The sequence below is a fragment of the Pteropus vampyrus genome, unplaced genomic scaffold (genome assembly GCF_000151845.1).
Source record: "Pteropus vampyrus isolate Shadow unplaced genomic scaffold, Pvam_2.0 Scaffold15, whole genome shotgun sequence".
Classification (NCBI taxonomy): Eukaryota; Metazoa; Chordata; class Mammalia; order Chiroptera; family Pteropodidae; genus Pteropus; species Pteropus vampyrus.
In genome coordinates, this window is record NW_011888796.1 from 17,073,510 (window position 1) to 17,084,934 (window position 11,425).

Here is an 11,425-nt window from a genome sequence, read left to right on the forward strand (position 1 = left end):
CAATATTTTAAGAATCTTAAAAGCATCAAAAAGGTGACAAGCTACAAAGAAATTGCCCAGCCAGAGAGCCCAGCTTGAGAGGCTCCTCTGCAGTGATGCAGTTGGCCAATCACAGAAAGGCAGCGGAAAAGCTGAGCAGAACCTCTGAGAGCCTTGAGGGGGGTCAAGAAACAGAATTTAGGGTATGGAACTGAAACGCCAACACCCATCCAGGACTGGGAAATCCAAGAGGCTGCATTCTAAGGGTAAGGGTGAACCAGAAGCAAACTGGCCTTTGCAAGGTCTATGCTCTGGTTTTGAATTATCTGGGTAAGCCACAAAGTCTTAAGACTTGAAATTGGACTAAGGTGATCCTGCATTGCTAGTGCAGAAGCTAACTAAATTTCTAACTGAAGGAAGATGGCAACATTTTAGGCCTCAAGTAATTTCTATAGGTAGTGTCTCAAACAATGTCCATCCTACAATTAAAAATAACCAGCACACAAGGTGACAAGATCCCATAACCAAGGGCCAGCTGAAAGAAGAGATATCAAAAAGATCCATGTAATATGGAATGATCAGATCACACTGTAAAACAAATGTGTTCGTAGTTTTTCATAAACGAAATCATACAGTATGTACTCATATGTTTGTTCTCAAGGGGAAGAACTGGAAGAGAATGCTGGCCTCTGCATATTGGCCTCCTGCCCATCCCAATCCCCCCACTCACAACTCACACCCCCAGGTGACCCTGGGAAGTCTTGATTGCTCTTTCTTTTCTATGTTTACACCTTCATTCCAGGGGTTCCCAGATCCTACTGGAGCCCCCCACGATGGAGGCCATTTCCTGCAGAAAGCCTTCCCTACTCCCTCCAGCCAGAACCCATCTCTTTCTCCCCTATTATCTTTGTCTCTTGGTACCCTTCTGTCCCTCTGCCTTGTATTTTAAGTTGTTGTGTTCCTGACTCCACCCCTAATGAACCAAGAACTTTCTGAGGCCTGGGGGGACTCCTGCTGTTTTCACCTCACACTTCCTCTGCTCAGTGCTGGGCACTTTGGAGGATGACCACAGGGGGGCAGTAGACAGGCTTGCCAATCAACACCATGTCCGCGTTCCACCACTATCATCTTGCCCTGGGTTCTAAAGGCCAGGAGAACCCTCATACCCTACTTCCACCCAAACCCTCACAGGTGGACATATAAGACCTATTAACCTAGTGCTTACATTTTTAATGCGCCTGAACGCACCCAGGATCTCAATTTTTTCCCAGTAGCTGTGGAGAGTAGACATCATTAGCCCCACTTGATAGGTGAGAGATCGAGGCTTAGGGAGTGACTAGCCCAGTGGTTCTCAAACCCAGATGCTCTTTGGAATCACCTGGGAGCTTTTAAAAATTAAGTCCGAATTGCTTGGAGTAGAGCCCAGGTGTCAGTATTTTTTAAAGCTGTCCAGGCAATTCTAATATATAACCATGCTTGAGAACCACTGGACAAGCTCAAGGCCCACAGCTGGTGAAAAGCAGAGCCAACTCTGGAATTCTAAATCTTAAGGTAGTGCTCTTCCTTTTATCTCAGGAAGAATGTGGGGAGTTCCTATACCATTGGCTATCTGAGATCCTACAAGTTGGAAGACGGTGTTGGAAGAATAGGCTCCACAGACAGTCTTGGATTCTGTGAGGCCAACCTCTTCCCTCCTTGTCCTTCCCTGACTCCAGAACTAAGGCCCAGACAGCCAAGGCCCAGGGGACAATGGGTGACTCAGATGCTTCCTGTTTTCTTGGCCACAGTGACAGGGTGGGATGGAAACAGCCGGGCTGTTTCATGGCCTAAGCAAGGGGCCCTGGAGAGAGGACAAGGCTGAGCTGTGGGGTCAGCCTGCCCTGAGATGCAGAAGGAGCGAGCTAGGCAAAGCTACACAGGGTGGTTTTCTGGCCTCGATGAATGGAGATGAGGGGTGGATTGTTGAGTGGCCATGTCAGAAAAGGGAAGGAGGATGTGGGGCCAGATTTTCTTGAAATATAGGGATTTTCTGAGTCCTCGGGGGTTCAAGGAGACACCTGCAGCGCCTGAATATTTGGTTTAGGCAAAGCTGGCAAGCTGGGAGACCATTTGGGTCAGAGGGAAAAACTCTGCACCAGAAGCAAAGGATCTGCTTTACCTTGTCCAAGATCTGCCATGAATTACTGTGTGAGCCTGAGCAAGCCCTTACTCATCTCTGAGCCTCTGCATCCTCTCCTATGAGACAGGGAGGGGCTGGAATAAACTGAGCTCTGAGAAGCCCTGGGATTCTAAGAAAAACCTCTCCCAGCTTTACAGAGCACAGTGCAGCCTCTAGGGGACTTTTCATTTATATGAGTTTGATCTCAAGCCAGACAATAACCCTGAGAGATAAGCAGGAAAACTACTATAATTACCTGACTGCTATTGTACGCTTTAATAATCAGAGAGACTAAGAAAAATAGATGCTGGTCCAGGGTATGTGGATATGGGGACAGGACTCTCCTGGTGGCCCAACTGGGTCACTCCTTTCCTTGGAGGACAGCAATTTGGAGATGTTTATGAAAAATCATACGTGCTTGAATCTTGGCCTCAATCATCTCCCTGCTGAGATCACCCTCAGGAAATGACCCTAACTTCAGAAAAGGCTTGTTGGACAAAAGGATATTCACTAAATGAATTTCATATTAATGAAAATTTAAACATAGTACAGACATTCAGCATTAAAAAAAATGTCGACCGTAGAACATGTATCAGCTACCTATTTCTCAGTAACAAATTACCTTCAAACTTAGTGGCTTAACAAGCATTATTATTTTCCAATTTCTCTGGGTCAGGAAGCCAGGCACAAATTGGCTGATTCCCTCTGGCTGAGGGTCTCTCAGGAGGCTACAATCTAGGTGTGGGCTGGGGCTGCAGTCATTTCAAGTTTGACTGGGAGAGGATCCACTTCCAAGTCACTCACATGACTGCTGGCAGTCTCGATGTTGGTCTTTGTTGGTCCTTGTTGGTCTTTGAGATAGACATAGTTCTTCAACTTGTGGGCTCCTCCATAGAGCACCCACAACATGGCAACTGGCTTCCCTCAGAGCAAGCGAATGAACTGAAGGCACAAAGTCCTTCTGTAACCTAATCTTATTTTTCCCGAATGGTCATCTCTCAATATCTTTGGGGAATTGATTCCAAGACCCTTGAAGGTAACAAAATCCAAGGATGCTCAAGTCTCTTATATAAAATGGCAAAGAACAATGCACATAGTCAACCCTCTGCATCGATGGATTCCTAGCCACAACTGAAAATACTGTTGAATCCACAGATGTGGAAACCTCAGCTAAGAAGAGCTGACTGTATTCTATTCATTATAAGTGAGTCACTAGGTCTAGCCCAGGTTCAAGGGGAGGGGATTACATAAATCAGGAGGTGGGGCCTGTATGGGAGGGAAAAGATCCCTGGCTGGGTCTGAAAAATAAACTGACAAGGACAGATTAACAGGAGAAAAGCACACAAACTTATTTAATATAAGTTTTACATGACACAGGAGCCTGCATAATGAAATGAAGACCTGAGAAATAGACCTGAGTATTTTTATACTAGGCTTGATGAGGAGTAGGGGATCATGTAGAAATATGATGTCAGAGAATATGACTCGAGTGTAGTAAGCTGGGGGAAACATAGCAATCCCTGCTTGTTTGGATTCTTCTTGGCATCCCTTTGTCTTCAGAGATAAGGATGCTGCTTTTCTCCTGGTATAGGGAGAACACCTCTCACAGGTTTATGACCTGATTCAGGAGAGAAGTGCAGGGGAAGATCAAAGTAAACTTCCAGCTTCTGCTGTTTTCTCATATCCCTTCAGTTGATTCACTGTGCCAAGGTGCCATATTTAGGGGCAGTATGTCTTGATCCCTATCAAGACCACTGAGGGCCATCTTAGAAACTGCCTACCATATAGCGTATGTGAAATGTTTATTGTCTTAAGTGAAATAAAGACAACAGGATGATCACTTCTGAGTAAGAATACAATAGGGAAAAAATTATTAAAAACACATGTATACACCTAAAAAGCAAATGGGATCTGGATGATAAAACACTTTTACAAATTGGGTCTTTTGCTTTTCCACACTCGTATTCATTTATGCTTCCCCCGCCCCCAATCATTTATTCTTCAAATTGAAGTAACTACTTTTCTGGCCCTGGGGGCCAAGGGGTTGGGTAGGAAGGAGTTCAGGCCCCACCTTCCATCCTTGAGCCTGTGGAGCAATAGGAAGCTACAAATTCTGACACTGGGACAACCTCAGGGAATATATTCCAGGGAAATGCTAACTGCCTCTAATCTAATTACCTATTCCTGGGTTTATTTCAACTTGAGGAGTTAGCTTTGGGGTGATCCTGAGGGTAGCATTGCTTGGGGAGGAGTTGGTTGTAGAGGGGGTGGCAAGGAGTAGAGAAAGTGAGAAAGTGACCCAGTAAGAAAGGGGGGAAGCAGCTGACATAGTGGAAAAATACTTGAAAGTTGAAGTTTGGGCCTGCCAATCACTTGTGACTCATTCAGGCCTTAGTTTCCTCATTGATAGAATAGGATGAAAATAAATAAGATTGTCCTTCCTCATTCAATAGGATTAAATGAGATTGATTATGCACAGAAATACACTCTGTAAACTGTAAAGCTCTGGACCAGTGTTGGTTTCTTCAGGGGTTAACTAGAGCAAATATAACCCCCTCTTGCCACTGAGCTCCCAGCAGGAGTCCAGCCCTTCCCCAACCACCTGCAGGCAGGGGGCCGTGTTGGCTCCCACATCCTGAGTCACAGTTCCATTCTCATCTCTAACAGGTTATGTTGGTTAAATGCTGACGTTGAATACAATTCAGTTAAAAACAATGAAGTTACCTCTAATGAAGGATGATTTCTCATCATCCATCAAAATCACAATTGATTGAGCTATTCCACTTTTAAGACGAGATATACATACACACAGAGATATGAAATTACATGTACTGGCATATTCATGGCAGCATTCTTTGTCAGAGCAAAGCATGGTTAAAAAAAAAAAATGTCCATCCACAGGGAACTGGTGAGGTCAATTATGGAACAACTATGCAATGGAATGCTGTGAAGTCATTAAAATTAATAAGGCAGCATTGGATGCACTGATCCAGAAAGATCTCCAACATATATTATAAAGTGACAAAAAGCAAATTGCCAAACAATATCACCTGTTTATCTCCACTAAGGTAGAAAATCAAACCAAACTACCTTATTTGTATGAAAATACTGAGGAAATGCAGAGAATGGCTCTGTCTGTGGTCGGAAGTGGCCATCTGGGGAAGGGAAGGTGGGGAGAGGGGATAAAGATGAGGGCCTTACCCTTTTTTATTCCAGATACCTCAGGAACAGTTGCCATTTCTTTTTCCTTTCTTTCTCCCTTTCTTCCTTCCTTTCCTTTCCCGCCTCCCCCCACCAAAAAAAACTGTTTATTGTCTGTTTTTGTTGAAGAGTCTGGAAGAATAACTTAAGACGATGCAGAGGTGTTCCTACCCATCCAGTGGCCTGAGCAGTGGGGCTTCAGTAGGGGACTGCTGAGCAGGCACAGGGGGCACCTGCACGCCTCCAGACCAGTCTGCGACCTCGGGTTGAGCAGCAGTAAATTGGGGAGCTGGAGAGGTCCATTCGCCTTGAAATTCCTCATCAGTCACAGCCCTTTAAGCAGCAGCCTGCTCTCCAGGATCTCTGTGGAAGTAGAGAATGGGGTGGCTTCCTGCGGGTGCTCATGGGAGATGGTGCTGCGCATGCGCAGAGCTTCCAGAGCCAGTATGCACCACCTCGGACCTGATTGGGAGTTTCCTTATTGTTTGGAGATGGCCATGTCCACCTAGCGCAGAGAAGAGTCTGTGTTATACAGAACGATGGTAGGCAGGTTAACATAAGATGACTCTGTGAGAGGCTGGTGGTCAGCCCAAGGATCAGTAACCACCAAAAGTCACGTCTCCGGGAAGGCTGCCTGGAGCTGATTAGAACAGGTCACAGGAGTAAAGCACTAGCAATAGAAGTGGCTCCAGGGCAGCAGCAAACTTCAGCACAGCCTCTGGCTGGTAATCCTGAAAGATATGACACTGACATCAGCCCGGTTTTCTATGGCATCTATAGCACAAGCTGCCAACAGAAGCTTCTCCCAGGTTCTCCTCAGATTTGTGATGTAAGTGTCCTCACTTTTCCTTTTGTGGATATGCTGTTCCATTTGGAAGTCGAAGCTGGTATCATCTAAGTGGGTTCCTGTTGCAAGAAATTTGAGGACATCCTCCTACTTCATTTTCAGGATCTCAGGGGCTCTAGTCACTGTGAAAGTTTCCCTTTAAGTTACAACAGGAAAGCAGAAAAATGCATTGTGGACGACTTCTCTGGGTAGCATGGAAAGGAGTCGCCAGTTTTTGTGATGTGAATATGTTCATATATTTTCTGTGTACCTTTTTAATTTTAAAATTTATATATTTTTAATTTTTAATATATTGTATATTTTAAATTTTATAGTTTTCTATAGTTGAATTTTATATAATTATACAAAATCTTTTACTGTCTTTAAAATTTTTAATTCTTAGCTATTATTTTAGGAAACTTCTGAGATCATCACCAGGCACTTATTCATTGAAATGAAGTCACTTCTCTGTAGAAAGACCCAAGCTCCCCTCTTCTTAGATGGCACCTCTTCCCAGGTGAGGTATCTATGTATCTCTGAGGTTTGTCAGACCAGAACCCAGAACCCCTCCCCCAGGCCTGCTCCCTACCCAGGGATGTTCCTGTGAGCTAGTTCTCACACCATCTGTGCAGGAATGAAGGCAAAAAAAAAAAAATTTTTTTTTTTAAAATCTTCATTCATTTCTTCCTTAAACGAATAATATTGTCCTGAGCAAAGCCACAGGGATTCAGTGGTGAATAACAGCAGACAAGATTAGAGTATAATGAGGACAAAATCTAATCAAACGCCTTCTAAATAAAAGTGAAATGAGGTCTCTGATGGATGCTCTGGAATTGAGACCCAGAGAATGTCCTGAGGAGAGAAAAGCTAAAGAGGCTTTTCCCCCTCATTTTCACTGAGACTCTCCCCGTCTCCCGACCCCACATCTTCATTCTTTCCACCTTTCATGAACCAGAACCTGAAGACATGGTGGGGGTCTTCAGCAGCTGCCCCACAGACTCCCCACAAGTGGAGATGAAGGGGAAAAAGCAAAGCAGAACCCAGAAAATCACCAGCAGATGACTCAGACCAAGGAGCCCTGGTGGGGACATGCTGTCCAGAGGGACAGGCTGTTTCCAGACCTGTCACCACCATCATCTCTTGTTCACAGGTGCTGACCTCGGGCCATCCAAGGCCACAGTCTAACCACCATCTCCCCCCCAAACTCGGCCCTCAGAAGTCCTGGGCAGCAATGCCACTGCTAAGTGAGATCTTTTTGTTTGAAAGCAGTAGTCTCACTACCAATGCCAGTGTCTGGTCCAAGAAAAGAATTCTTCGTGTGTGTGTGTGTGTGTGTGTGTGTGTGTGTGTGTGTGTACGCACGTGCGCACTGCATACTATACACACAGGTTCATACTCCCTGGATAGGGTGTCAATTAATTCCAGATTGACTGGAACAGCCTCACTTTTCACATATTTGGATACCACAAACCATTGAAATATCCTGGAAATTCCAATATGATTATTTATGTAGCACTCCTTCAGTCTCATTCCAAAGAAAAGGATTTGAGAACCAGCTTGCAAAGTTGTATACACTTCAGAGGATTTAAACAGACAAGGGAATTGGGGAGAAGGGAGAGTAAGATGATACACTGAAATGCATAACTCAAGTCCTGTGCATCTGCAGGAGGCAGGCCATGAATGTATCTTGAAATTTCCAAGCGGCTAGAGCTAAGAAGGAAACAAGATGGCATGGATTTCTGCCCTTGAGACCTGCAGGAATTTTCCTCAAAAATCCTCAGAAAGATGCAGAGTGACTCAGTTAGAAAGGAACAAATTCGTATTCCATATCTTAATAGTGGTTTGGTTACACAAATGACTGCATTTGCCAAAACTCACAGAATAGTACACTTAAGATTTGTGCATTTTACTGTCAGCAAACTTTACCTCAAAAAGAAAAGAATTATAAACAAATGTAGTTAAATGAGATACCTGCTAAAGTGTTTAGGCATGAAGTGAACTGACATTCACAGCTTACTTTGAAATGCATCAAAAAAAAAAAAAATAAGATGAATTGCTAGGTGAAAGGAGGAATAGAGGGATGGACATGCGATAAAGCAAATGTAGTACAACAGAGTCTCAGTGGTGGGCATACAGTGTGGACCGTATGATTCTTTCAACTTGTCTGTGTGTTTGAACATTTTTATAATAAAAGGTTGGAGGCTCTGAGAAATGAGGTAGGCTTTGGAAGTTACCATCAACACTCAGAAGGTAAAAGCCCTCAGTTATGTTCACAGAGCCAGAGCTAGCAGCTGATTACCTGGGTATTTGGCCCATGGGCAGTGACTGGAGCTCTTGCATGAAGAGCTCTGGCCTCAGCAGGCACAGAGATGCCTGGCTCCTGCAGAGCCCTGCAGCATGGTGAAATTTTGGCATTTCTCAGACAGAGTACTCAGATCATGGCAACCCCTTGTCCAGCCATCAAGGAGCATTTCCCCTCGGAAGCATTGTGCCTTGCCCAGAACACCCTTTTAAGAGGCAGAGTTGGATTTCAGCCTTGACAATACAATGGCGTTGATGACAAGGATTATTTATTAGGGCTTTTCTCTCTGCCAGCACCACATAAAGCATTTACATGTCACTTAATGTTTAAATAACCCTATAAAGCAGGTACTATCTTTGTTCCTATTTATACGTGAAAAATGACTCAGAAAAGTTCAGTAACTTGTATGTAACTCTCGGCTGGTAAAGGCTGAGCTGGGATCCAAAGTTCTTTTTGACTGCGGAGGCTTCGATCCAAACCCCGCCCTTTTCTGCTCCACGACCTGCTCTCCCTATCCCTTCCACTCTCTTTCCTAACCCCTACCCCAAAGGCCTGTCACAGACTTGTCTCTGCTCTGGCCTCAGAAGAAAGCTCAGGAGAAATTCTGACGCAGGCCCAGAATGTTTCTTACAAATCAAGCACCCGACTCCTGCCCCTGTGCTTCTGCTCCCCAGGAAGCTGCTCTGACCGGCTTCCTTGCCTACTGTAAAATCAAAACCTAGATACTTGAAAACAGCCTGCCACCTCTTTAATACAATCTCAGAGCTAGGGAAGGCTTCAGACAGCTGATAGCCAGGCTCCTTAGCTTTTACAACAGAGGAAATAAAAGCCCAGAGAGAGGCAGTGGCTGGCCCAATGTCACACAGCACACCAGTACTGAGCCTTGTCTCTTGGGGTTTGTCCCTTTAGCCCAGGGCTGGGCAGAGCTGAATTGGGCTGCAGGGCTGTTGGGGTGGTGGTGTCAGGTGTTGGATGGGGCCTAGAGACTCCCCAGGGGATAGAAAGACTAGCTCTTAAGACCAAGGAAGAGAATTGCTGGGCCCTGCACTATTAACCGAGAGGACCTCAAAAGAATGACTCTCATTTCATAGATGGGGAGCCTCAGTTCCAGAGAGAGGAAATACCTGTCACTGGATCCTACAGCCAGTTCTTGGCTACATGGAAGCAGGAATCTGTTTCTTGAACCTCAGTGTCCTTCCCACGTTGCCCTTGAAATTGCCCTGAAGGATTTGGAGACACAGAACAAGATGGGGTGGTCTAGCCCAATGAATCCCTGAGCTGTACCTCCCACCACACCTCATGCCTGGGACCCATCAGTGCTCCCAGGACCCAAGACCAGACCTTTGGTTTTTACCAAGTCCCTTCTTAAATGTCACAGAGCTTGGGCTACAGCCTGGGCCCTGCAAGGGCGATTGGGAGAGGGGCCACCGCCTCTGCAGCCCCTGGCAAGGAGGCAAGAGGAGGAACTTACAGGGACCCAAAAGCTAACCTTCCCCCAACACACCTGCTGTTTAGCCAGACCAGGCCTCCAGGGCTTCAGACCCCGCCCGAGGTTAGGGTCCTGTCCCAGTTGCTCCAGGCCTCAGTGCCCAAGCAGCATCTGAAAGGTGTGTACATGGGAGAGGGAGTCTGTAGGGGGCTCACCCAGCTGTGAGGCCCACATCCTTCCAGCCAGAGCCAGGCTTAGAGCCACAGAAAGAGAGCAGGATCAAGCACTGGAGACTGGGTCCACAGACAGATCCCAGGCCGCCCTGGCCATGTCTGGCCAACCAGCAGAACCTCCAACACAAACACGGGGCCCCTGGCTCTGTGGGCATTTTTCAGAAATGACATCAGCTCTTAAAGTTTTATGTTTCTTGCCTACCTCAGCCCAGAGAGCAGAGTCCCCAGAGCCCATGAGTCTAGAGAGGCAGGTACCAGCTCCAGTGCAAATGGCACATCACTGACCTTGGACACTCTCAGTAGTCCACCCATAAGAGAGAGACCTCTGACGGTAGCTGTCCAGTGGTAGCTGCTCACTCTGAGGACACAGCCCTGCCTCCGCAGGACAGATGCAAGGGGAGAAAAGATCTCCAGGTACCCAAACATGCCTCGGAGCCTTTGCTTATGCTGTTTCCTCTATCTATTCCCTGCCTTACCTGCTCTACACCATCTAGCAAACACCTCTCTATCCTTCAAGTATCTAGTCTAGTGTCCCCTCCCCTGTGCAGCCAGCCCCATCTCCCAGATCCTCCACAGTATCCTGTCTATCCTTCCACTAGAGATCTGGTCGCTCTGAACCATGTTTGGAGCCACCTTCCTTTCCCTTTCCCCTCTCCTTCCCCCATTGGACTAGAGTCCCTGGAGAGCACAGGCCAAGTCCTATTTCACTCTGGTTCCCAGGGCACTTACTGGAGACTCAGGAAGTGTTTATGGAGGAAAGGATGGAGAGCAGACAATGGGGAGATAGCACTACTCAGCATCCTCCATCCTTTTACCAGGTACTTGCTGAGGGACCAGACCTGGCAACCACTGAGAAAGCGGTCATGCCTCATGAATGTGCCTGGGAAGCCTCAGAGTCTAGAGGGAGAGAGCCTTAGTCTCCTTCCCACAGGCTTTGCCAGTGAAAGCCCAAGGGAGTCATCCGCAGCCCCCAGCTGAGCCGCTGGGGTAGGGTCGGGGAGCCAGAGGGAAAGCAGTCTCTGCCTCTGTCCAGGTACCTGCTCCCAGGCCTCCCTCTGCAAATCTCTGGACAAGTGCTGGGGCGGCAAGCCATGGAGGAGTTCAAGTAGGAAATGGTGGAGGAGTTCAGGATGGTCCAGCAGTGGTGCCAGCCTCAGAGCAGGGCCACCTTCAGGCTGGTATGAAGTTCAAAGGGGCCACTTCTGTCTGCATAGCAGTACAAACGTGCCCTTGTTGGGGGCCCAGAAATCCACACCCTCCTTCCCCAACCAAGGCTGAAGCTGCTTCTGCCGCAGGA